This window comes from Furipterus horrens, unplaced genomic scaffold (genome assembly GCF_987537825.1).
Source record: "Furipterus horrens unplaced genomic scaffold, mFurHor1.1.pri manual_scaffold_4, whole genome shotgun sequence".
NCBI classification, from domain to species: domain Eukaryota; kingdom Metazoa; phylum Chordata; class Mammalia; order Chiroptera; family Furipteridae; genus Furipterus; species Furipterus horrens.
This window is the reverse complement of record NW_028327174.1, coordinates 148546818-148570168: the sequence shown is the minus strand read 5'-3', so window position 1 is coordinate 148570168 and position 23351 is coordinate 148546818. Positions and strand designations below refer to the sequence as shown.

The window sequence follows — 23351 nt, the reverse complement described above, 5'->3', positions numbered from 1 at the left end:
ACTGCCAGTCTCAAATTGTACCTTTATTAAATTGTTGCTGTTTTTTGGTATTTCTTAAGTAAGATTGATTTATTCTTAAGTAATATTAAATATCTTTTAAGTTTAACATGTTATGGTTACTTTTTTGGGAAAATGAGTGCTATTAACAGTAAGGCTTTCTTACAGAACATGGCATCTTGTCTTATTAAACAGGGTTCTGTGGGATTTCCCTTGAAATGGGTGGGGGCATGTAAATACTGTTGATATTTTACACTTGAGGCCCAGAGAGGTTAAATTGCTTTTACAAAGTTTTGAGTTCAATAGAGAGGCTGCCAGGTGCTCTTATCCCCCACACAAGTTTTAAGGAAGCAGTTACTTACAGTCAATCTCGTAGTTGTGGAAATGTGTAAAACTAGGTTGATGTCAACTGCAAATTTCCCCTGAGCTGATGGTTTATTTTGGGCCTTCTCTGTGGTTTCTTTGCTGTGGTATCCTGGCATGATTTCAGGCTTCCGAAAAAGTGAGCTGAGGAATCATCCAGATACTAGGCTGAGAGGTTGTTATGTCTGAGTGCTCTAAAATCAAATAAAACTCAGTCTAAGTTGTTTTTTTCTAATCACCCCTTCAGATCGTAAGTTCTTTGTTCCTTTTTACATATATAATTTAAGAGTTAGAAGCAGGCTTTTGGGGACCATTGTAAGAAAAACGGACATAAAAAGCCCTATAGCTTTCCATATCTGATAGTGAAATAACAATTGTTTCCTGCACAGATGAAGCTGATGAACTTTGGTTTACTAGGCTTATGCATTTACTCCTTGTGTTTGAAAACCAGTTACACATTGGCATTGCTTCAAGCGAACATTGACTTTAGGCTTCAGATTTGAGTAACTTAAGTTATTAAATCCAGTAAACAAAATCCACTAGTTTGTAAACATGCAACTTTAAACTTTCCTCATTATTTATAGATTTGGGAAGCGGAATCTGTCATTTTGGTAGGACTGACAAGACATGGTATGGTATAGATTTTCTGTAGGCTCTGTGGGAGCATTTAGTAGCTTCAGAGCTGAGCTGACATTTTCAGTGCTTTTGAGGCATAAAGAATGACATGAGAGAGATGTTGTAAACTGTCAGTGATAAACAAAACTAATCACACTCAAGGCACCTAAATCCAAACAAATGAAATATGACTTGTATTTGCCCCCTTGAGGTGGATGGAGAGTAATAAGAAAAAGAGTGCATTAAAGAGAGTGATGAAGAGTGAATGTAAGAATAACATGTAACTGTCAGGAACATCTGAAATCATTGCAATGAATGATCATTGAAAATACTGTTTTGCTCGTTACTACTGTATCTTTGTATTGTTGAACTGTTTAGGTCAATAATTAAATTGTATTGGGAACTGGCTTATTATGGTTCATGGCATTACTTTGGAAAGGATTATAGTCATCAATTTGTAGTTCACCCCCCCCCCCCAATTTCTAATTATGAGTGTTTTCTTTAATCTCAAAAGAATGGTTGAAAATAAATCGTAGTTTGTGTGTGTGTGTGTAGGTGGGAATTTTTAGAGAGGATGGAGGGAGGTACGAAAAATAGTTTGTGTAGGGTACAAAGATAAATAAAGATCCTCATTCTCAAATAATCCCCAGAGGGGCAGTGGGGCAATGAGGTACAATGAACTTAGCCATAAAGGCAAATGTTGGGTTCCATGGAGCCTGGAGGAGAGGTACTTAGAGCAGTCTTGGCACTGAAGGAAAGACTTTCTTGAAGAAAGGGGACATCTGAGTTGGGCCTAGAGGAATAAGTTCAAATCAGGTAAAGGAGGACGAGAGGAGAATGGGGCAGAGACTAGGTATATTTGAGGGTAAGACCAAATTCAGTATTTTTACTGAATTTGTAGTTCACTTTCCCCCCAATTTCTAGTTTTGAGTGTTTTCTTTAATGTTAAAAGAATGGTTGAAAATAAATCATAGTTTGTGTGTGTGTGTTGTGTGTGTAGGTGGGAGTTTTTAGAGAGGATGGAAGGAGGTTTACTATGCTCATCAGTTTACTGCTTGTGTTTGAAAACCAGTTACACGTTGGCATTGTTTCAGTATTTTTATTGAGTTTGGAGGCTTTTTACTGCACATGGGTTTGAGAAGAGTGAGGCAGATCTGGAATAGTGGCTGTGGGCTCTGAGGCTCAGGGATCAGTTTAAAGCAGGAGACAGGGCTGTGGGCCTGGGCCCCTGGACCCATAGTGCTGTAGCAGCCTCTCCTTTGTCTTGCAGCATCAGGCAGGGGGGTCCCATTGTCATGTTGATCAAGACAGGAATTGGGGGTAAGGGTGTTGATGAAAACAATGGGCCATGATAGTAAAGGAAGAAGGGCCTGGAGATCCCAGGGCGTGAGTGTATGGGCTCTTTATTCATTCTGTTGCGTCTTTCAGAGTTTGATTTCCTTAGGTTATACTGAAAAGTCTGTCAACACCATGGGCAGGGGTCTATGGCGGCTGTAACACTAATATGATTTAAGCAATTACTGTTTTTTAAACCGAAATACCAAGACTATCAAAGGCATGCATTGACAGAACCCAGCCTTTGTGTGTATGATAGAGAGCAGGGCTTGGCAGTCAGATTCTGCCTGTTGCTTTTCTTTGTAAATAAGGTTTTATTGGAGCATAGCCTTACTCATTCATTAACATATTTATGAGGTCTGTCCAGAAAGTATCCAGTCATGTACTGTGAAGAATAGAGATATTTATTGGAGAAGATACAAGATATAAGAAACACTTTACAGTAGTCCCTCTCTATATCGTGGTTCACTTATTGCGCCCTTACTGTATCACGGGATTTAAAAAAATATTATATTTAATTATTTACCGTGGATTTTGCGCTATATCGCAGGATTTTGCGGTACTGTATACGTATGTTGTTAAAGTTACGTAGGTTTAAGAGTGTAGAATATGTTTAAGAACATAAGTAGTGTTTATAAGTGTGGAAAAGGTTATTAAGGGAGTGGGAAGGGTTAATAAGGGACTAGGAATGGTTTATAAGTGTGTGGGAAGGATTTATAAAGCTTTAAAATATATATCGTCGGCAGCCGTCCGTCTCGAGAGACGATGGTGTAGCTTCTTAAGAGTCTATCTGCACCGCCGAGAATGGTTGTGCAGTCCGACTCGGGAGTGACACGGTATCTGTCTCCTCCCGTGTTGAATCGACATCTTGCGATGACGCTGGAGTGTCCTCTCCAGTGAAGCTGAAGCTACAGAGCCTGGGCAGGGTGATATGGAGGGTCTGCTGTTGCCCATGCAGCAGACCCCCCCTCTCTTCGCAGCTGAAGGGTCCAAGGGAAAAACGGAGTCAATACAGCTTGGCTTCAGGTGCACCGCAGGAGTTGCCGGTGTTGACTACAACGTCAAACCGCCTTAGGGACTCCGGCTCCGGATTTTCTGTCGGGGTTTACTCCCTTAGCCTTTCCCCTGAAGAGGTATGCCGCAAGGCAGCGGAGGTTTTTTGGAGTCAGAGTTTTCCTTCTCTGACGTGCCCTGACTGGAAGATCGAACCAGCGACACTTAGCTCGCAGGCCGACGCTCAATCCACTGAGCCAAACCAGCCAGGGTGATTAAAATATATATAAATACTAAAATAAATGTAAGGTTCCTACTTGGTGGATTTTCACCTATCGTTGGGGGGGGGTGTCTAGAACATAATACCCGCGATAAGTGAGGGAATACTGTACTTAGGATAATGATGCCTCAGTCCCCTTCAAAGTAGGCACGTTGGGATCTCACAGAGTTCTCTCAGCATCTCTTCCATTGTTCAAAACACTGCAAAATCCTTTGTTAGAATGGCTATCAGCTGCCCTGGCATTATTTTCCTGAATCTCATCGACGGTCTGAAATCTCTTCCCTTCTAAAGGTGATTTTAGTTTTGGGAAAAGCCAGAAGTTGTAGGGTGCCAAATCTGGGCTGTAGAGAGGTTGAGTCAACTGGGTGATTTGATGTTTTACTGAAAACCTCTGCACTAAACATGATTCATGAATGGGTGCATTGTCGTGATGAAGCTGCCAATCACCCGTTGCCCATAGCTGCAGTCATTTGTGTTATATTGCCTCTCTCAGCCTATGAAAAACATTGAGGTGTAGTGCTCCTATTAATTGTTTGTCCTGGAGGGGCGTACTTGTGATGGACAACACCTTCCCAGTCAAAAAACAGTTAACATGGTCTTGATCTTGCTGCACTCATTGCATCATCCTTGAAAGTCTCCTGAATAATCCAAATAGTTTTCATGGAGGAATGTTCAATCTTAATGCAAGATTTGATGTAGATTCGTTGCTCTACTCGCTCAGTCAGTTTAAGTGCGACGGCCACACAGTACACATGCTCACTCAGTGGCATCTATCGCCCCCACTGATTAGTACAGTGAAATTATTATTGTTCATGCATGTGCATTCCAGTCCATTCTCCTTGGCTGCCACATTATACTGATGTTGTGCAAACTGTTCTTGTTATATTAACAATGGCTGGACTTTTTCTGGACAGACCTCATACAGCCTTTTTTTTTTTGCCCTGCAGTGGCAGAGTTGAGTAATTGTGACAGATTATATGGCTCACAAAAGCTATATTATTCATACTATTCACTCTCTGGCCTTTTGCAGGAAAACTTTGCCAACCTCTAATATAGGGGCATAATTATTTGTTCTTGGAGAAAGATGCTCAAAACCTTTTTGAGGTATAGGATCAAATTCTGAATGTTCTCAGGAGAATGAGATTCATATACATTGCCTACATTGATACCTTAAGCAATGAAATTGTTGAAATGTTTGGTGATGTCAGGAAGCTTCTGTAATTAAAAGAAGGTCCTGAACTTAGATTTCTAAGTTTCTATTTAGAGCCACCTGTGCTCTCGGGTGGGTGGCCCTACATGATTCCTTGGTCACAGTAATATTAGCATAAGAATCCAAAGATCTGAACTTTAAAAAAATGTTTTCTAAAAATGTTTTAATTGAATTTATTGGGGTGACATTGGTTAACAAAATTATATAGGTTTCAGGTATGCATTTTTTAATACATCATGGGTTTATTGTATTCTGTGTTCACCACCCAAAGTCAAGTCTCTTTCTGTCACTATTTATCTGCCCTTTACTCTCTTATACAGCCCCCCAACTCCCTTTCCCTCTGGTAATCACCATTTTGTTGTCTGTGTCTATGAGTTTTGTTTCTTTTTCTTTTTTCTTTTTTGCTTAATTCCTTCACCTTTCCCACCCAGCCCTCAAACCGCCCCCCCATCTAACTTCTGTCAGTCTCTTTAGTCTGTTTACTGTATCCATGAACCTGTTTCTATTGTGTTTTGTTTATTTTGTTCATTATATTCCATATATAAGTATTTGTCTTCCTCTGACTGGCTTACTTCACTTGGCATAATACTGTCCAGATACATCTATGCTGTTGCAAAAGATATGATTTTCTCCTTTTTAACAGTTGAGTAATGTTCCATTGTGTAAATGTACCACAGCCTTTTTATCCACTCATCTACTGAATGGCACTTGGGCTGCTTTCAGGTATTGGCTATTGTAAATAATGCTGCAATGAACATAGAGGTGCATTTTCTGTTATATTTTCATTAAGGGCTGGTCTACTAATAAAGAAAGTTTTAATAGCCTTTGCTAACTTACACTTAAAACGTCAGCCCTCTTAAAAAAAGAAACACACAAAAAAGAAGGTACAGAAAAAAGAACTGGGAGAAAAAGGTCCTGTGTGGATAACTTGGCTTGGCTAAGGGTCATGAAAGTCATCAGTTAACTGTAGGAAAGAGAGAAGGTAGAACATTTCTGAAATAGCCAATAGCCATATGTACTTCCACAAACCTTTGAAGATGGAGTGCATCTCCTTGTTCTGTGTGTGAGAGCTCAGAAGAGGCTCATTCAGGCTTGTGTTTTATGCTACTTTGGGCTGCATTTCTACTAGTATCTGTCATAGAGTGTAACGGTGGTCCACTTAATGATGATATGAGTGAATCACTGAATGAGGTTTAAAATGAAGTTCCATGTGCTTTGCTTTCACTGATTATTATCTCCCTAATCCCTAACACTAGAAGGATCTCCAAGAGTATTGTCTAATTCCAAAAGAGTCATCTTTGCAAGATTTTCCCTTAGTTGAGTGGTGACAAATAGCTCCTCCTGTGAGGCTCACCTACCTCCTCTTTCACCCAGGCTTTCTGGTTTGCACCCCTCATAGCATTATAGGCAGTGCAGTCTGTAGTGGCCCTTGTGAGCTGATGTTTGCAGAGTAGTGCACTGGCCAGGGGTTTAGCTATCCTCATTACGGCTCACACTTTGGAGCACTTCAGCTTTTTTTGGATCTTCTACGTCGAGGTACTTCTTTCTTCTGAAATAACCTGTGACATGTATTACATTAAGATTGAAAATTTCCTTTGCGTGTAACCATTTTTCCTGATAGCTTTCTGCAGTTCACTGGAGGAAGATAGCAGCATCTCGCAGTGAGGGGAAGCTGCTTCACTGGTGATGTACAACTTGTGCCATATCACTGTTCTTAAATCTCCCAGACTTTTTTGAAACTCAGCCCACTCACTGAATCATGTTCTTCCCCATTGCAGCCACCTGAAGGTATCTGAAGGTGTCCTCACCCTCTCCTGTACCAGCCTGGTACTCAGTGGTCTCCTACACTGAGAGTGGCTATCAGTCCATTGCACAAGGAATTTCTCTAGTTTTTCAAATACTGTGTCTAAAGTAACAAAGCTAAACTTTCCACGAACAAAACATTGCTTTATTTAGTAGATGGGGACATGTTGAGATCATGCTTCATATACTTCCCTTCCTCCATGTGCTTTGTCACCTCCAACTCTTTCTAATGTGTGGCCTTTTCTAGGTGTCATATGCTCACTTGTCCTCTTTCTTTCTTTTTTTTAGGCAGTTTTAGAACTTTATTTGACAATCAGCAGTTAGTTCTCATCCATATTGTTTGTAGATTTTTGAAAGTGGTGACAAGTATGTAGATGACCAATGTATAATGCTTCCTCCTCATTACGTCTTCCGGACAACCACATCTGGATACAGTATGAGACATTCCTTATTCCTTAGGCCCAGATGGCTTTATTGAGCCTGGTGTCAAAGTGCACATCTGGAGTTCCCATTTCCTTTATGGCAGATTTCCAGGTCTCTTTGAGTGCCCAAGGGACATGCTTCTTGAAACCACTCCATGGATGTGCTTGCGGATGTTGATGGTGTACCCTTTGGTCACTACCTCGTTGATGGCAGAACAGTCCTTTTTCTCGCCACCCTTATTTGTGGCAGTCATTATGCCGGGCTCAAGTTGGAAAGAAAGAGCTCTTCTTGGGCTTTTCTATCATCTCAGAAGATATTTTTATTACTAATAATTGGGAAGATTATAGCAGTGATGCCTAATACATTTAATATGGGTACAAGACATAATCCTTTTGGGAGAACAGCTGAGATACAAGTGGACTGTCATCTGCATTCTCTTACCTGGACTTGTATACAACTGAAATGATTCTAGGGGTGAATGTTCAGAGTCTTTATAGATATTTTTTGATTTGGACAATGAAATTTTGGTAAGGAGATATATGTTTTAACAGCAAATATTTAGAAAATAAGTACAGGAAATGAAGTATATCCATATTTATGTGACTTTTTCTGCAATAGACTTTGAGTCCAGTGATGGCAGGTATCATTTCTCATAGATTCTCCAGCCCCAGCCCCTATCATAAGATCTGCTGTAAAGTGCACATCTACGTAATTGTAGAATCGATGACATTGGAAAATGTCATGAGATTGAAAAAATAATCTGAGGTCAGATCATGGAGTTTCCTGAATGATTTTGGTTATTATTCTGTACCTCTTGAAGAACTGTTTGAGATTGTTTAGTAGGGAAATGATAGGGTTGAAATCATGCTTTAAAAAGTATCATCAAATGATGGTCTGCAAGACGGCCTGATCATAGCAAGAGGCTTGGAAAGTGCTTGAAGAGAAGGAAGAGGGAGGGATTAGAGTGATCTCTGGTGTGTTTTTTTCTGAACACTAGTACTCTGAGTCAGTGTTCTTAAACTTCTGGTCTCAGGACTCCTTTATACTTTCATAATTTACTGTGGACCTTGAAGAGCTTTTGTTTATGTAAGTTATATTTATCATTGTTCATTGTATTAGGAATTGAAGCTGAGAATGTTTAAAAGTATTCATATTTAATTTATTAAAAATAATTCATTACATAATAACGTACACGTTTTTATACAAAATGATTATATTTTCCTAAACAAAAAAATTTAGTGAGAGGAGTGGCATTAGTTTACATTTTTTCCCCAAATCTCTTAATGTCTAACTTAATAGAAGACCTCTAGATTCCTGTATCTGCTTTTGCGTTTAATCTGTTGTGATGTCATGTAGACTCTGGGAAACTCCATCTCATACTCATGTACTATTGAGAGTGAAAAAGGCAAATACTGTCTTGATATAATTATGAAAATAGTTTTGATGCCACAGACCCTTTGTTGGAGTCTGGGTGTCTCCCAGTGATTTCCAGACAACACTTTGAAAATGATACCTTAAGATAGTAAAAGATTCATTCCCTGATCTCATTCTACATAGATATTGGAAGGATCTTCAGGCAAGGCCACAGCGTTTCATTCTTGTTTACTGACCTTGAGGTAACTACATTTTTTGTATGTACCTCAAAGACCTCATCACATTAGGAGACAGGGTTCTTAAACTGTCAGCTGTGGAATTCCTAGGGAACTTGATGCCATATATTCTGATATATAACTCAGGCAAATTTTCATAAGCAGAAAATGGACTTAGGATGTATATTTCTGTGATTTCCCTTTAATACTAATTTTCTAGTCAATTGCTTTTGTCATCCAGGTATTTATTAATAGAAAATTCAAAAATATTTGAAAAATACCCTGGCAAACCTTATGACAAAAGTATTATATCTTTAAAAAAAATTTATTGATTTGAGAGAGAGAGAGAGGAAGGGAGAGAGAGAAAAAACATTGCTTTGTTGTTTCATTTATTTATGCATTCATTGGTTCTTTCTTATATGTGCTTTGACTGGGGATCGAACTCACAACCTTGGCCTATTGGGATGATGCTCTAACCAACTGAGCTAGCCATCTATGGCTTAAGTATAATATCTTACACTCTGTATTTCTACTTGAGAGCTAGTGAAAACGTATTTTTTTTTTTTTTTTGTGCTATGCATGTACTTGGTGGTTAGATATGTGTATGGGGTCCTGCTTCCAATTTCCGTTCATAGTCTGATTACAAATGCATACATTTAAAGATAAAAATGACTTTTGTTAATATAAATGTTAAATATTAAAAAACTTAGTATTATATACAATTTAAATCACTCATAATCCTGGCACTCAGGGACAACAGCTGTCAAAAAAATTTAGTGTATTTCCTTTCAATGTTTTTTCTCGATTTAATGCTTGATAATTATATTTTTCAAAAGCAGATATGGTATCACAGTGAACATAGTTTGGTCTTGTCTTCCCCCTTCCCATTTTAACACATCGTGAATACTTCCCAGAATGATAGATGTTCTTCTACAGGTGATTTAATATTTATTTTATCTGTCTTACTTTTATTGGTAGAATGGTTTTTTGGAACAGGGGAAGAAAGCAGATAAATCTAATTTGAAGAGAGATGCAGGCGGGCTGTGGAGGCAGGGAAGGTATGATAGTGCTTGGCTTTGCATGGGTCATTGTGGGCATAGTTTACAGTCCACAGTTGGGTGGCTAGGCCGTTGCTAACCAGAGAATGGCACTTTGTACCAGACACACTGACTGCCTTATTTCCTGCCTTTTCTTCAGCAGCCTCTTGAAACAGAAGTCTATAGTAAACAGCACAGAATATTTGACCCATTTACTTACATAATCAGTGCCTGTTATCCCTAGCTGTGATTTTTTGGGAAGCTCTGTCTTTGCCTTAAAATCTTCATCTGTAAAGGGAAGGGATTGAATTAACAGTTGTCTGAGGTTCCTCCCAGTTTAAAATATTTGCTTTATAATAAGCAACATTTCTTCAAGAAGGTGAACTGAATTCTTTGATGAGTTTTTATGAGTTCTAGATTTCTTTTGTATTAGAATTTTATATTAGAATTTAATAAGAAATCTGTTGGCTAAAGCATGGGACTCTTTTCACACTGAAATTTTAGTCTTAATAGTATTTAGTCTTAAGATGACCGTTTTTTTCCTTTCTCTACATGGGGTAGCTTAAATACTTACATCCACCAGATGGTGCCCTGTGAACACAAATTTATCTAAAGCTATGGTCTTTCCAAATGAGGTTAAACAGTTTTAACTATTTGAGTCACTAGCAGAGTTTCTTTCCATTTTGTATTTTTATCATGTCAGGATATCATTTATCCTAAAATAAGAAATAATTTGAAACCTGGACACTATATATGTAATTTTCACATTCAAGGTAAAATGTCATTATTTTAGACATATTTTGGGGCAAAGATAGTTATGGGCCTCTAAGAATATGACTTTAAGATTTTAGTTTTGTGATATAAAGCTTCTAGTTAATCAAAACTTAATATCTGCCCTCATGTTATGGCTGGTCTTTAATGAATGAAATCTTAGCCTGCATGATCCCTAATTATGTCATCCAGACAGGGGAGGTGATGGTAGTTCTGTTCACATTGCATCAAGAATGTTCCATCAGTCTGGAAGCTATGTTTTCTGAGTAGGTATTCCAGGGAATTGTTGAAGGAAGAAAGTTAAAGCTCAGTCACAGGATGACCTCAGAGTATATGGCTACTGCTTGCAAATGTCTTGTGTGTGATAGGGTTAGGTGGAATCACTGTGGAGAGAATCAGTATTGTCTCTGGAAGACTCTAAAGCTCAACAGCTGCCCCAGGACAGATTAGGTTACCCTCAGCATAAGGAGCTACTGACCTTGGAAAGTTCATGGGGAAAACTGATCCTGTGTCAGAAATGATTTAAAAGGAATTTGGATAGAATTGATAATTTCTATTTTAACTCTTCTCTTTAACACTCATCAAAGTACACTTAGATGGTCAATAAGGTCCTAAATTGGTAAATCTACAAATATATGTGGAGTCTCATGCTGAATGATTTATGGGAGTGTGAGAAGCATTGGGGATATCAGGTGTGTGCCAGTGCAAGGTGCTTACCAGGTAGCTGGAGAGTCATGAATGGTTTCTCTAAGGGACAACTAACACATACAGGGCAGACTAAGTAACCCATGGATGGTGGGAATATTGTGTACCATAGGAGAGAAAGAGGTTAAGCTTCTGGGGGACTGAGAATCTGAGAATTCAGGACATCAGGGGGCATCAGCATGTGAGCCATAGTGAAGAATGAGGATGCTAAATTGTTCTAAGGGTACTAGCTGATCAGTATGCCTGGTAGGTTGGATACATGAGGTCTATCTTGAATAAGTTCAGCCATAGTTAATATCACGAAAATGGTTGTGCAACATCGATAGAAGCCAAGGAGGGTGGATTGGAATGAGCTTGCATGAACAATAACGACTTTTACTGTATTAGACAGTGGGGGCAGTTGACACTATTGAGTGAGCACGTGTATTGCCTGGTCATCTCATTCAAAATGTTTGAGTGAGTAGAGCAATGAATTTGCATCAAAGTTTGCATTAAGCTTGAACATTCCTGCATGGAAACTGGATGGCTTAGAAGGCTACAGCTATGGGCAGCTGGTGACTGGCGGGTTCATTACAGCGCACCCGCTCATGCATCATGTTTAGTGTAGAGTGTTTTGGCAAAACATCAAACTACCCAGGTTACTCAGCCCCCTCTCCAGCCCAGATTTGGCACCCTGAGACTTCTGGCTTTTCCCAAAACTAAAATCACCTTTGAAAGGAAAGAGATGAAAATACAATGGGTCATCTGATGGTGACTAGGAGAACTGTATGAGGTCTCAAGGTGCCTACTTTGAAGAAGACTGAGGTGTCATTGTCCTTTGTACAATTTTTCTTGTATCTTCTTCAATAAATGTCTTCTTCATAGTATATGGCTGGATACTTTCTGGATAGGCCTCGTACATGGAGAAGTGTTAGGGAAACATCAGTGGGAATTATTGAAGGGGAAAGAACATGAAACCCTGAAGTGAAATAATAACAACAATAACAACAACAACAAAAACCAGACTTTTAGTGTTGCATTTTGTGGTGGTCATAAAATCTTTGATGATTTTACCTGGAAGGAGTTTTGGAGATTAGCTAAGGTAGCCAACGTATTTGTAGGTAAGGAACCTCAGACTGAAATGTTAGGATCTATCAAAGATGGCATGAATTTAGTGGCAGAGATGGGCAACTCCTTTTTCCTTTCTACAATTTTAGACTGTGCAAGAAGGATTGTGAGATTGAACTATATTGTCTATGCTGGACTTCCTCCTCTCTTGCATTATTATCTGCTAGGGCCTTCACTGGGTGCTTAGTAGCTTAGTTCCCATTGTAGCCCTAGACTTACCTGCAGGTTTACAAAAGGTCTTTGATAAGACATTATGTATTTGAAGCCCTTTTCCGACTTTGGCCCCATTCTTCCCCATTAAAAAAAAAAATGAAGATAATATAGATTTCATCTTTATTATGATTTTTTAAGAAGTAGAAGGTGGTTTTCTTCTTTTTCTTTTTTTTTAAAGCAGGAATTCATAAACAGGGTAGAAAGATTCAAATAACCGTTGTCAGAAAGGAACTGTTGATCTATTCGCTCTGTTTCTAGAATCTTTTAGAAATGAGCAGATATACGGATCAGTGTTTTTGCACCAAGATTATCTTCCATTTGTTTTAAATTACAGCAAAGAATGTATATCACAAAGGGAAATAATGATACAAATAGTTATAGACATGAAGTAATATATACAATAAAATAAATGTTAGAAAATGTTTACAATTCAAGGGTGAGTGAAGAAACCAAGATAACTGTGTATAGAGATATTGCCAAACCTCGAAAGGCCGATACTGTATTGTATAGAGTTTTTACATTGTATAGTATTATATACAAGTACTATATACAAGTATTATATACAATTTTCCTCATAAATTGTTTATTTGACCATGATAAGAGAGCAGCAGGTCTGGCGGAGATCGAGAGGTTGGGGAGCTGCTTCCACACACCAGCTTTTTAGCATGGATTCCTCAAAATAAGTCCCTATCTGTGAGTGGGCTTTTGGGTGTCACTAGAACAGAGTTAGAGTCCTGAATTCCAGCAGCATGATTCTAATCATGTTTTAATTTAAAGAATTTTTTAGAGGAAGATATCATTAGATGATAAAATAAAATGGTTATATTTTATTTTCAAGTTTATAAGTAAGTTTGAATTAAAAAAACTTATGTTCCAGATATTCTACAATGAGAAAATATAATTTAATATTTAGGAATATTATTGTTAGTTTTCCCTTTCATTGAAGGAATAATGTTGAGCCTATGTATATCATCCAAAATTTTACACTGAAGAATAAAAATGAAACCTTTGAAAATTCCTTAGGTTGCCCTTTTTTTTAATGAAGAATGAAAGGAAAACTTAACACTACCAGGCCTCTGCCAAGTGTTATGAGTGTGTTAAATCTAAAATTGCCTTAAGTGAGAAACAGCAGTGAGAGAGAAGTGAAGCTAGGTGGAAAAAACAAACAACTAGGAGAAACAGAAGAAAAGGTAGATAAGAGTCCTGTAGAGAAATTGGGAGAAACAGATATATTCTTTATCTAAATTGGGATTTTCCTGGAATTAGTTATTATAAGAAGGCTCAAGTCTAGCCCATACTTTGGTATCATTCAAAATAGAAGTGGATTTTACTTCTAGTAGGCTCACAATAGTGTCACAGTTATTGATATATTACATTTTTACTATAATCCATTAGAGAATGAGGGAGGTAAAGACCAATTGATTTGGTTACTAAGGGGAAAATGTATCAGTCAGGCATTATTTTGAAGTCAGGAAAAGAGACCTTAGAATCAATGGCTGAAACAAATTAGGTCTTTAGTTTTCATATGAAAATTTGAGGCAGGCAGTTCAGAGCTAGTATGTTGGTTCATGATGTCATCATGGACCCATATGCATAGCAATTTCTTTGGCCATTTTCAAGAGGAGGTCCTTACCCTTGGGCTCTCCTGGTGGCTGCTTGAGCTCTATTAATCATGTCTGGTATGTGGTGGAGGGAAGCAGAAGGAGGGCAAAGGGCACAAAGGACCTGTGTTGACTGATACAGCCCCTTCAAAGCTTTCTTCTGGAAGCCCTGCCCAGTTGTGAACAGTTACATTTATTGACCAAAACCATGTCCCATGACTAACTTTAGCTGCAAGGGACGCAGAAATGTAGGCTTTTTTATCAAACAACATTGTTCATTCAATTAAATGGGGTTCTATTAGTAAAGAAGGTGAAAATAGATACTAAGTACTGGGCAGTCTCTGTGCTAAAAGTTTATTATAAAACAATGTTATTGCAATACTATGTTCTTTAATAGTATAATACATTGTAAAGAGATGAACGAAGGGCTTATTTGTCTAGAAAATATAAATATATTACTAAAGATAATTGTGAATTTAGTTTTCTATATGTAAAATTAACTTGTCAGGGTCTGAATATGAGATTTTACTGTTTTATTGAATGTTGAGATAATTGATCTTCTTTAAAGGAAAACAGGGCTTCCCATAGTTAGGTTCCCTTTAGGATATTCTGCAAGGGCCACATGTTGGTAGATTTGTTAAATAAAGTTAACAATTCTATTTATTATTTCTGTGATTTTAAAAAATAGGATGCATGTTTGTGAGTGGATCCACGAGTCCTGCTATTGGCCTAAGCCAGTATTTTCAAGTCATTTTCTTACCAGGTAGTGTTTTAACAAACCAGAAAATGAAAAACAAAATCACTAAACTAGAGATGGTCCCTGACTTAAAATGTTTCAATTTATGATTTTTTGACTTTCTGATGGAGTGAAAGTACTTCAAATTTTGAATTTTGATATTTCCCCCGGCTTGCTATGTAAGACACGATATCTGTTGTGATCCTGGACAGTGACAGCGAGCCACAGCTCCCAGTCAGCCATGCAAATATGGGTGTGAACAACTGATACTATACAGTATATTCAATGTTTAGATGATTTTGCACAACTATGGACTAATGTAAGTGTTCTGAGAACATTGAAGGTAGTCTAGGCTAAGCTATGATGTTTGGTAGGTTAGGTGTATTAAATGCATTTTTGACTTATGATTTTATTTCAAGTTATGAGGAGTTTAATGCCCTGGCTGGTTTGGCTCAGTGGATTGAGCGTCGGCCTGCGAGCTAAGTGTCGCTGGTTCGATCTTCCAGTCAGGGTACATCAGAGAAGGAAAACTCTGATTCCAAAAAACCTCCGCTGCCTTGCGGCATACCTCTTCAGCGGAAAGGCTAAGGGAGTAAACCCCGACAGAAAATCCGGAGCCGGAGTCCCTAAGGCGGTTTGACGTTGTAGTCAACACCGGCAACTCCTGCGGCGCACCTGAAGCCAAGCTGTATTGACTCCGTCTTTCCCTTGGACCCTTCAGCTGCGAAGAGAGGGGGAGTCTGCTGCATGGGCAACAGCAGACCCTCCATATCACCCTGCCCAGGCTCTGTAGCTTCAGCTTCACTGGAGAGGACACTCCAGCGTCATCGCAAGATGTCGATTCAACACGGGAGGAGACAGATACCGTGTCACTCCCGAGTCGGACTGCACAGCCATTCTCGGCGGTGCAGATAGACTCTTAAGAAGCTACACCATCGTCTCTCGAGACGGACGGCTGCCGACGATGAGGAGTTTATCTGGGTATAGCATCATTTTAAGTAGAGGAGCATCTGTACTAACTTTCCTTCCTAGTTATTGGTGGGTGGAAGGAGTTTTCCCTCCATGATTATGTAAAAATCATGTAGTTCAGAGTTGACTTTCTGGCTCATTGTTTGGCCACATTGGTTTCAGACACAGTAGAGCCAGCATAGTTGGGACTTTTCCATTCTTCCCTTGAATCCCAGCTCTACAATTATGAGTTGTGAGATCCTGAGCAAGTTAATCTGATTTCCCTTTGGTGCAGTTTCCTAATCTTTAAAGTGGCACGGATAATGGATGATAACAGTGTCTCCCTCATAGGCTAAAATGAGAGGATGTAAAGAAGACCTTTAGTTCAAGGTCTGTTTCATAGCATGCACTGAATAAATGTTAGTTACTGCCAATGGCAATATTAAAGCAAAATGAGGCAAAAATTCTGAGATTGAAATGAGATATTCAGTAGTTGATTCTGACTCAGAATTGTGAAGAATTCTGTTCTGCAGTTGTCATTTATGTATAAGTTCAACCTGCAGCCCAGCAATTTGTATTTTGTACCGTCTGTCAAAGCCTGTCAGAGCCATGAAGATGTTTGTTTAGAGGTTACTGTTTAAGAAAATGCCGTTGCCGTTTTCAAGAAATATACCACCATCTCCTTGTCAGTAAGATAAGGCGCCAGGACAGAAATGGTGCCATGGGGTATGACACAGGAAATATTCTCTTTTTAATGATTTTTTTCTTTATCATATTTTTGGAATACAGTATCTGATTATCTGTGTGCAACATATTTAAGTTGTAAAACACAGTGATTCGCTGAATACCTCAAATCCTCAATGAAGTTCAACAACTAGAATGTTAATGATACTGCTCATGGGCCACTTTTTCTATGGTCCTTCCCTGCTACCCACCTCATCACACAGTGGTAGCCTGATACCTCAGAGGTATTACAAGTTTGATTCTTGACCACAGCAATAAAGTGAATATCACAATAAAGTGAATCACATTAATTTTTTAATTTCCTAGTACATATAAAAGTTATGTTTATACTATATTACAGTCTCTATTCCGTGTGCAATAGCATTACGTCTAAAAAAACAATGTACCTATCTTAGTTACGTAATACTTTGTTGCTGGAAATTTCTAACCATCATCTGTCCTCTGTGAGCTGTAATCTTTTTCTCTGCCGGAGGATCTCGATTTGATGTTGATGACTGCTGACTGATCATGGTGGTGGTTGTTGAGGGTTAGGGTAACTGTGACAGTTTCTTAAAATAAGACAACACTAAAGTTTGCTATGTTTCAAGATTTCTATGTAGCATGCGATGCTATTTGATAGCATTTTACTCCTTTCAAAATTGGGGTCAGTTTTCTTAAACCCTGCCAGTGCTTTATCAACTAAGGTTATGTAATATTAACAATCATTTGTTGTCATTTCAACAGTCTTACCAGGAGTAGATTCCTACTCAAGAAACTACTTTCTTTGCTCATTCGTAAGAAGCAAATCCTCATTCATTATAGTTTTATTATGAGATTACAGCAATTTAGTCACCCCTTTAGGCTCCAGTTCTAATTCTACTTTTCTTGCTATTTCTACCTCATCATGTTACTTCCTCTACTGAAGCCCCTCAGAGTCATCCATGAGGGTTGGAATCAACTTCTTCCAAACTCTTGCTTATGTTGATTATTTTGACCTTGTCCTATGAATCACAAAATGTTCTTAATGGCATATAAAATGGTGAATCCTTTCCAGAGGGTTTTCAATTTGCTCTTTACAGGATTGCCACAAACCTTTAATTCATAAAAAAAAAAAAAATCATTATCTGTGAAGTTCAGTAAAGCAAAGCACACTAAAATGAGGTATGTCTGTATTACATTTGATGTCTTGCCTTTTGAAAAAGTTTTTTCACACATGTATATTTCAAAACTATGTATTTAGTTTGGCTTATTTTTTAACCTTATTAAAAATAGTATCACTTTATATAGTCCTCTGGGACTTTGATTTTTCTTTTTTCCCTTTTTATTGAATTTATTGGAGTGAAATTGGTTAACAAAATTATATAGGTTTGAGGCATACAGTTCTCTAATACATCATCTGCATATTGTGTTGTGTGTTCATAACTCCAAGTCAAGTCTCCTTCTATCACCATTTTTATCCCCATCGTAAACTTTGATATTTTTTCACTGAACAGTAGGTTTCATGTGAGCTATTGTTCAGTCATTTTAATCGCTTTATAATATTTCATTTTGTGAAGTTACATTTTATGTTTTGTTTTCCTGCCAGGGGATATTTTCTTTTTTTTCTCTTAAAAAAAAATTGCTACTATGAACATATTCCGGTTCATGATTCCTGCATATGTAAAGAAGTTTCTCTAAAGCATTCACCTATGAATGGAAGTGCCGCCTCATGGAATGTCCAGCTTTACCCCAGATACTGAATTGTTTTCCAAAGGATTTGTACCAATTTATGCTCCTACAGCAGTGTATAATTATTTTTAAGACAGTCTTACTGTGGTGTAATTTACATACTATAAAATGTAAACTTCAGTGATTTTTTTGTGCAACAATTACCACAAATTCAGTTGCAGAATGTTTCATTGCTTCCAAAAATTTCCTCATACTTACACATATATCCTTTTTGGCACTTAATATTGTTCACATTTTTGCTTATTGTCAGTCTTATAACTGTAAAATGTCTTGTGCATGCGTTTGCATTTTTCTGATTACAGTTGATATGAGACTCTTTTAAAATGTCCTATGCCTATTTTTCTATTAGATTGTTTGACTTTTTATTACTTGGATATTTTCATGTATCCTGGATACCAAAACAATGCCAGCTGTATTTGCTGAGTTATTTGCTTCAGTTGTGGCTTGTTTTTTTCATTTTTTTGTTTCTTTTATTTTCAGTGGTGTCCTTTTTATTGTAATAACCAATTAATTTTAATTCTAGCTCCTGAAGCTCTAATAAAGGACACACTTTATAAACTTCTTGGGACTGTTGAACACATTCAATGAAGTGACAACTATACAATATCACTTGGTATCTCAAAATCAGGAACATACTTTTGAATTGTTTACATATTATCTACAGAGTTAAAAACAAGCCATCCACAGTTTTACTGATTGTCAGTTAAGTGTTTGTTTTACACTTAATATTTGATAAAATAGCCAGTATCTAGTAGGGGGTATTGAAAGTCATTTCAGATTCTCATCCTGTTATATACTCTTTTGGGAAGGTTTCTTGAGTAAGTATGTTATTGGCCAAAGTTGAGTACCACCAGGACCAGAACAGCAAGTAAAGTTCTACCACAGTTTTTGTAGTTTTAATTTATTTTTAATCAGTTAGAAATGAACAGTGAGAATTAAATACTTATCTTTACATGTATACAAGGTATGCTGTGAAAGCATGTTTACAAATATAAAAGTATTGGGTAACTAATTGGAAAGGAAAATACTGTATAAGGTATATAGCAAAAGCATTATAGTAATTGTCTTACTGTGGAAAGATCAATTCTGTATTTTATATCAAACAAAAGTTTTGGTTTTTTGGAATCCCTTATCCAGAAATACTTGAAAAGTAATACAAATAGAAATTACTTATTTTTACCCTCATTTTAACTATGAAAAGCATTAAAAGACCAAGAATTATTGAAATGCCTAAGTCCAGAATGAGCCCAAATATTTGGCCACATAGAAGATTATCATCTTCAAGAGTAGGAGTTAATGAAGATTTTATAAGTAGTTTTTATTCTACAAATACAATAGGCATTTTGGTATTTTGGCCACTGGAAAATAAAAGCTGTAGCATCGGTAAATGTCTGAGATGCCTCAGCTTTGTAAATTCAGTACAGTGTATTTAAGGTTAAGTAAAGTTGACATCAAAATTTTTAGAGATAGGCTTATTTACAAAGTCTTTTAATGAACAAAGACTAATTTAATGTAATTTATTTTTAATCAATCTTGTCTTTTATTAATTTATCTATTCTTATATTGTTCTCCCTCCTGGGACTCTGATCCCATGAACCTTAGACATACTTATTCTACTTTACTTTTCAGATTTTCCATCTTATGCTTCTGTACTGCATGGTGTGTTAATGTATTAAATTTTATCTTCTGATTAACTACTTCTCTTGTTTAACCCTTTCATTGAGATTTTTGGTTTAATAATGATATATTTTACTTCTAGAAGTCTACCTTACCCCTGCATATCTGACTGGTCATTCCAAATAGTTTATTTTACTTGCTTGTGTTTGTGATCCCAGTTTTTATACCTTTAAACATTTTATATTTTTTAATGTCTCTGATCATTCTGAGATCAACAGTCCTTGATATCAGGTGGGGGAGCGTTCTGCATGCTTTTTCAGTGTTTTTTTGCTGCTTTCTTTGATCTTGACTTGCCTCCCTGGGTGAGGGTCCTCTTTGGTTGTATGCTTTGGCTTGATCTTAATTTATGGAAAATTTCCTGGTTTCGATGGTGATGCTTTTCTTTCAAGAGGATTGGGGTTGTTTCTGTCTGGAATCAAAGCAGGAGTCCCAAGCTCTCTGCTGGCTATTATCTGAGTGTATATTTCCCCCTTTTTCTTCCCTGCTCTCCTTTTCATACTCATATTTACCTTTTAAAGGCAAATAATTTTTTATATGCCCTTTTTGTTTTATAATTTTTTTGTTTCTTTCAAAATTTGCTCTACATTGGTTATTATCTAGACCTTTAGAAAGAAAAGAAAGCACTGTTGTATAATTGTAGGTATTTTGATGTGTAAAAATACAAAAAAGAAAATGATCTGTTTTAAAAGTAAGAAGTTTAAGTAATGTGATATATCTTTTTGTGGATAAGGAGAAGCAAAAAAGAGCTATCATGTTACACATTGTAATTAACTTTAAAGCAAAATGAATTTCACATGGGTCTAATTTTATTCTTATTATGTAAAGATCCCAAGGAAATCCTTAGTGTATCTTAAAATGTGAACCAAAGCTTTCACTTTAGTTAGTGAAATGTACAATTTTCATATATTAGTGTCTGAAATGGATTGAATTTTGAAGTCTTGAAAGGACCAACGATGTTTTATTTTTCTTTCTCCATATGCATTGTCTTTGAAACTTAATGGCTTGTTAGAGCCATATAAATTAGTGACAGTAATATAAATTAGCCCAGGTTTAACTTACCAGGAAATTAGTGGCGACTAGGTAGGCGGTCTTTTGTTTGGATCACAGCACTCTAGTAGGTATTGACTGGGTTGTGATAAGGGTTTTAAGAGCCAAATGAGGAAAAGAAGAATCTTTTTTTAAAAGCTTAAAAATTAGTATTTTTAATAGTTAAGAGATTTATTCTAGTAGCTATAATTACAGTACTTGTTTGTTGAAATGAAAACTGAAAACAAATATACAAAACAGTTGATTACTAATCATGTTTTGAAAGCAGTTAAGAGGTTTCATGACACCAGATAAACCAGTTCTGAGGTCTTCTCCACGATAAAGAGTAACAGCTCCAGCTTCTTCAGTGTTTATCAAAACACAAAAGAAGAAAATAGAGGTGGTTGTTTTTGATGTCAAATCTGACCCTTGCAGGCTGAGGGAGTAAAAGCACATGTTGATGGGGGCTCTTAGGAGCTAGGCTCTAGGATGACTGGCCACCTGTCTGTGTTCCTACTGGTGAGACCCAGATAACCTGGGGTGAGTGAGCATGCATGGTGACCATGGGTAGCTTCTGCTCTGGTCAGAGTGGTCCCACCGAAGCACCTATGCTGACCCAAGGGAAGGCTGTAGTCCCTCCAAGGGGTCTATGAGTGGTGGTCACAGCACCCAGCCCATCCCCTGGGCAATGGTATAAGCACAGGTACAAGCATAAATGCTATGGGATGCAGATGACCCAGTGGAACAGCCAATCAGGGACCGTAAGTGATCATGCAGAATGTATTGTGGCTGGTTCTGCACACTGCATGCTCTAGATGGGAGACAGACCACGGGTAGCCTGGACTCCAGCCGTTACTACAGAACCTACAATAGGCACATTTTTCCCTTCTCTCGTATTTGTAACTATTTTAAAATTTTATTTATTTATTTTTAGAGAGGAGGGAAGGGAGGAAGAAAGAGAGGGAAAGAAACATCTATATGAGAGAGAAACATCTATTGGTTGCCTCTCATACACGCCTGACCAGGGAGGAACCCACAAACCAGGCATGCGCCCTGGCCAGGAATTGAACTAGTGATCTTTTGCTTTATGGGTTGATGCCTAACCAACTGAGCCACACCAGTTAGGGCTATTTGTAACTATTTAAAACAATGCACTGAGTCTAGGTTTAAAACCAACTACCAAAATGGATCTCAATATAGATCTAAAGCCCAGAGAAGGAGCGTTGGGTTTATTTCATAGTGACTTCTAGAGGCCCTGGGTGTCTAAAATCCCTTCTCAGTACTAAACAGCAGGTTGATTCTCTTTTTATAATAAAAATAAAGCTGAGTAATATTGCATAGGAGTACCAGAAAGTGCCGCATTGGAAACAAGAACTATTTACATTAAATAAAAACCAGCTGCAGGCTGTGTTTGCACATGTACAGCATGGTGGAGGACACTGGGATCCACCATGGAGACAGCTTGGTCTGGCACTCACAACCACAGGGGCATATCTGCCACGTGAGAGGAAAGCGAGGGTGAAGGAGGGAGTGAGGGGGGCGGGAGGAGTGCAGCTCACTTCTGGTTCTGGAGCTGATTGGACAGTCAGTCCAGTCCCTCAAAGAGCCTGTCTCCACTGATGGCACAGGTGGCCTGAATGTACCAGTTCCTGTGGCTCAGAGAGTACAGGGCTTTCCAACTTGTTCATGGTATTGGGGAGGTCCTGCTTGTTTTCGAATACCAGCAGGTCAGCATCCTCTTGAGCTCTTCTTGGGTTGCATTCACGCGCTCTTGGTCATTGCTCTCAACCACAAAGATGGGACCTTGTGTGTCCTGGAAGTAGTGGAGCCACAGAGGCCTGATCTTGTCCTGGTCACCCATGTCCCACACAGTGAAGCCGATGTTCTTATACTCCATGGTCTCCACATTGAAACCTATGGTGGAGATACTGGATATGATCCTCCCTAGCTTCAGTTTGTACCAGGTAGTGGTCTTCCCTGCAGTGTTCAGGTCCACAATGAAAGTGCGCATTTCTTTTTTGTCAAAAAGGCCCTTGAAGAGGTTTGCGAAGACATTCTCCATGCTGTATGTAGATCGGAGTGAGAAACACTGGCCAGAGAAACCCTCGACATCCGCTGTACTCCTGCTGCTCCGAGGAAGGCATTGGTTTCGCTCCCATGAGGTGGCCAAAAATTAGTATTACTTAATTAATTTAAGCAAAAATATCTAAAAAATACCGCACAGTAATGTGCTAATTAGAAATACCATGTCATAATATCTGTTGTAAAACTGGGACCCATACCAGTATTTATGAAGGGATTGATTACAAAGAATTGTGATTTGCTAGACTGACAACACATTTGCTACTGAAGAGAGTGACTCCTTTCTTAGTTTTAAACAAGGAGGGCTGGTGTGGCTCAGTGGATTGAGTGCTGGCCTGCGAACTAAAAGGTAGCTGGTTTGGTTCCTGGTCAGGGCACATGTCTGGGTT

General features: G+C 38.0%; 1 protein-coding gene and 1 pseudogene across 1 annotated transcript in view; one reads left to right on the top strand and one right to left on the bottom strand.

The window, feature by feature from the left end:
- Positions 1-23351, top strand: part of KDM4C (lysine demethylase 4C) — a 439327-nt gene that overhangs the window by 36846 nt on the left and 379130 nt on the right. The window lies entirely within an intron of this gene.
- LOC150013020 (ADP-ribosylation factor 1 pseudogene) lies at positions 22436-22942 on the bottom strand (annotated as a pseudogene).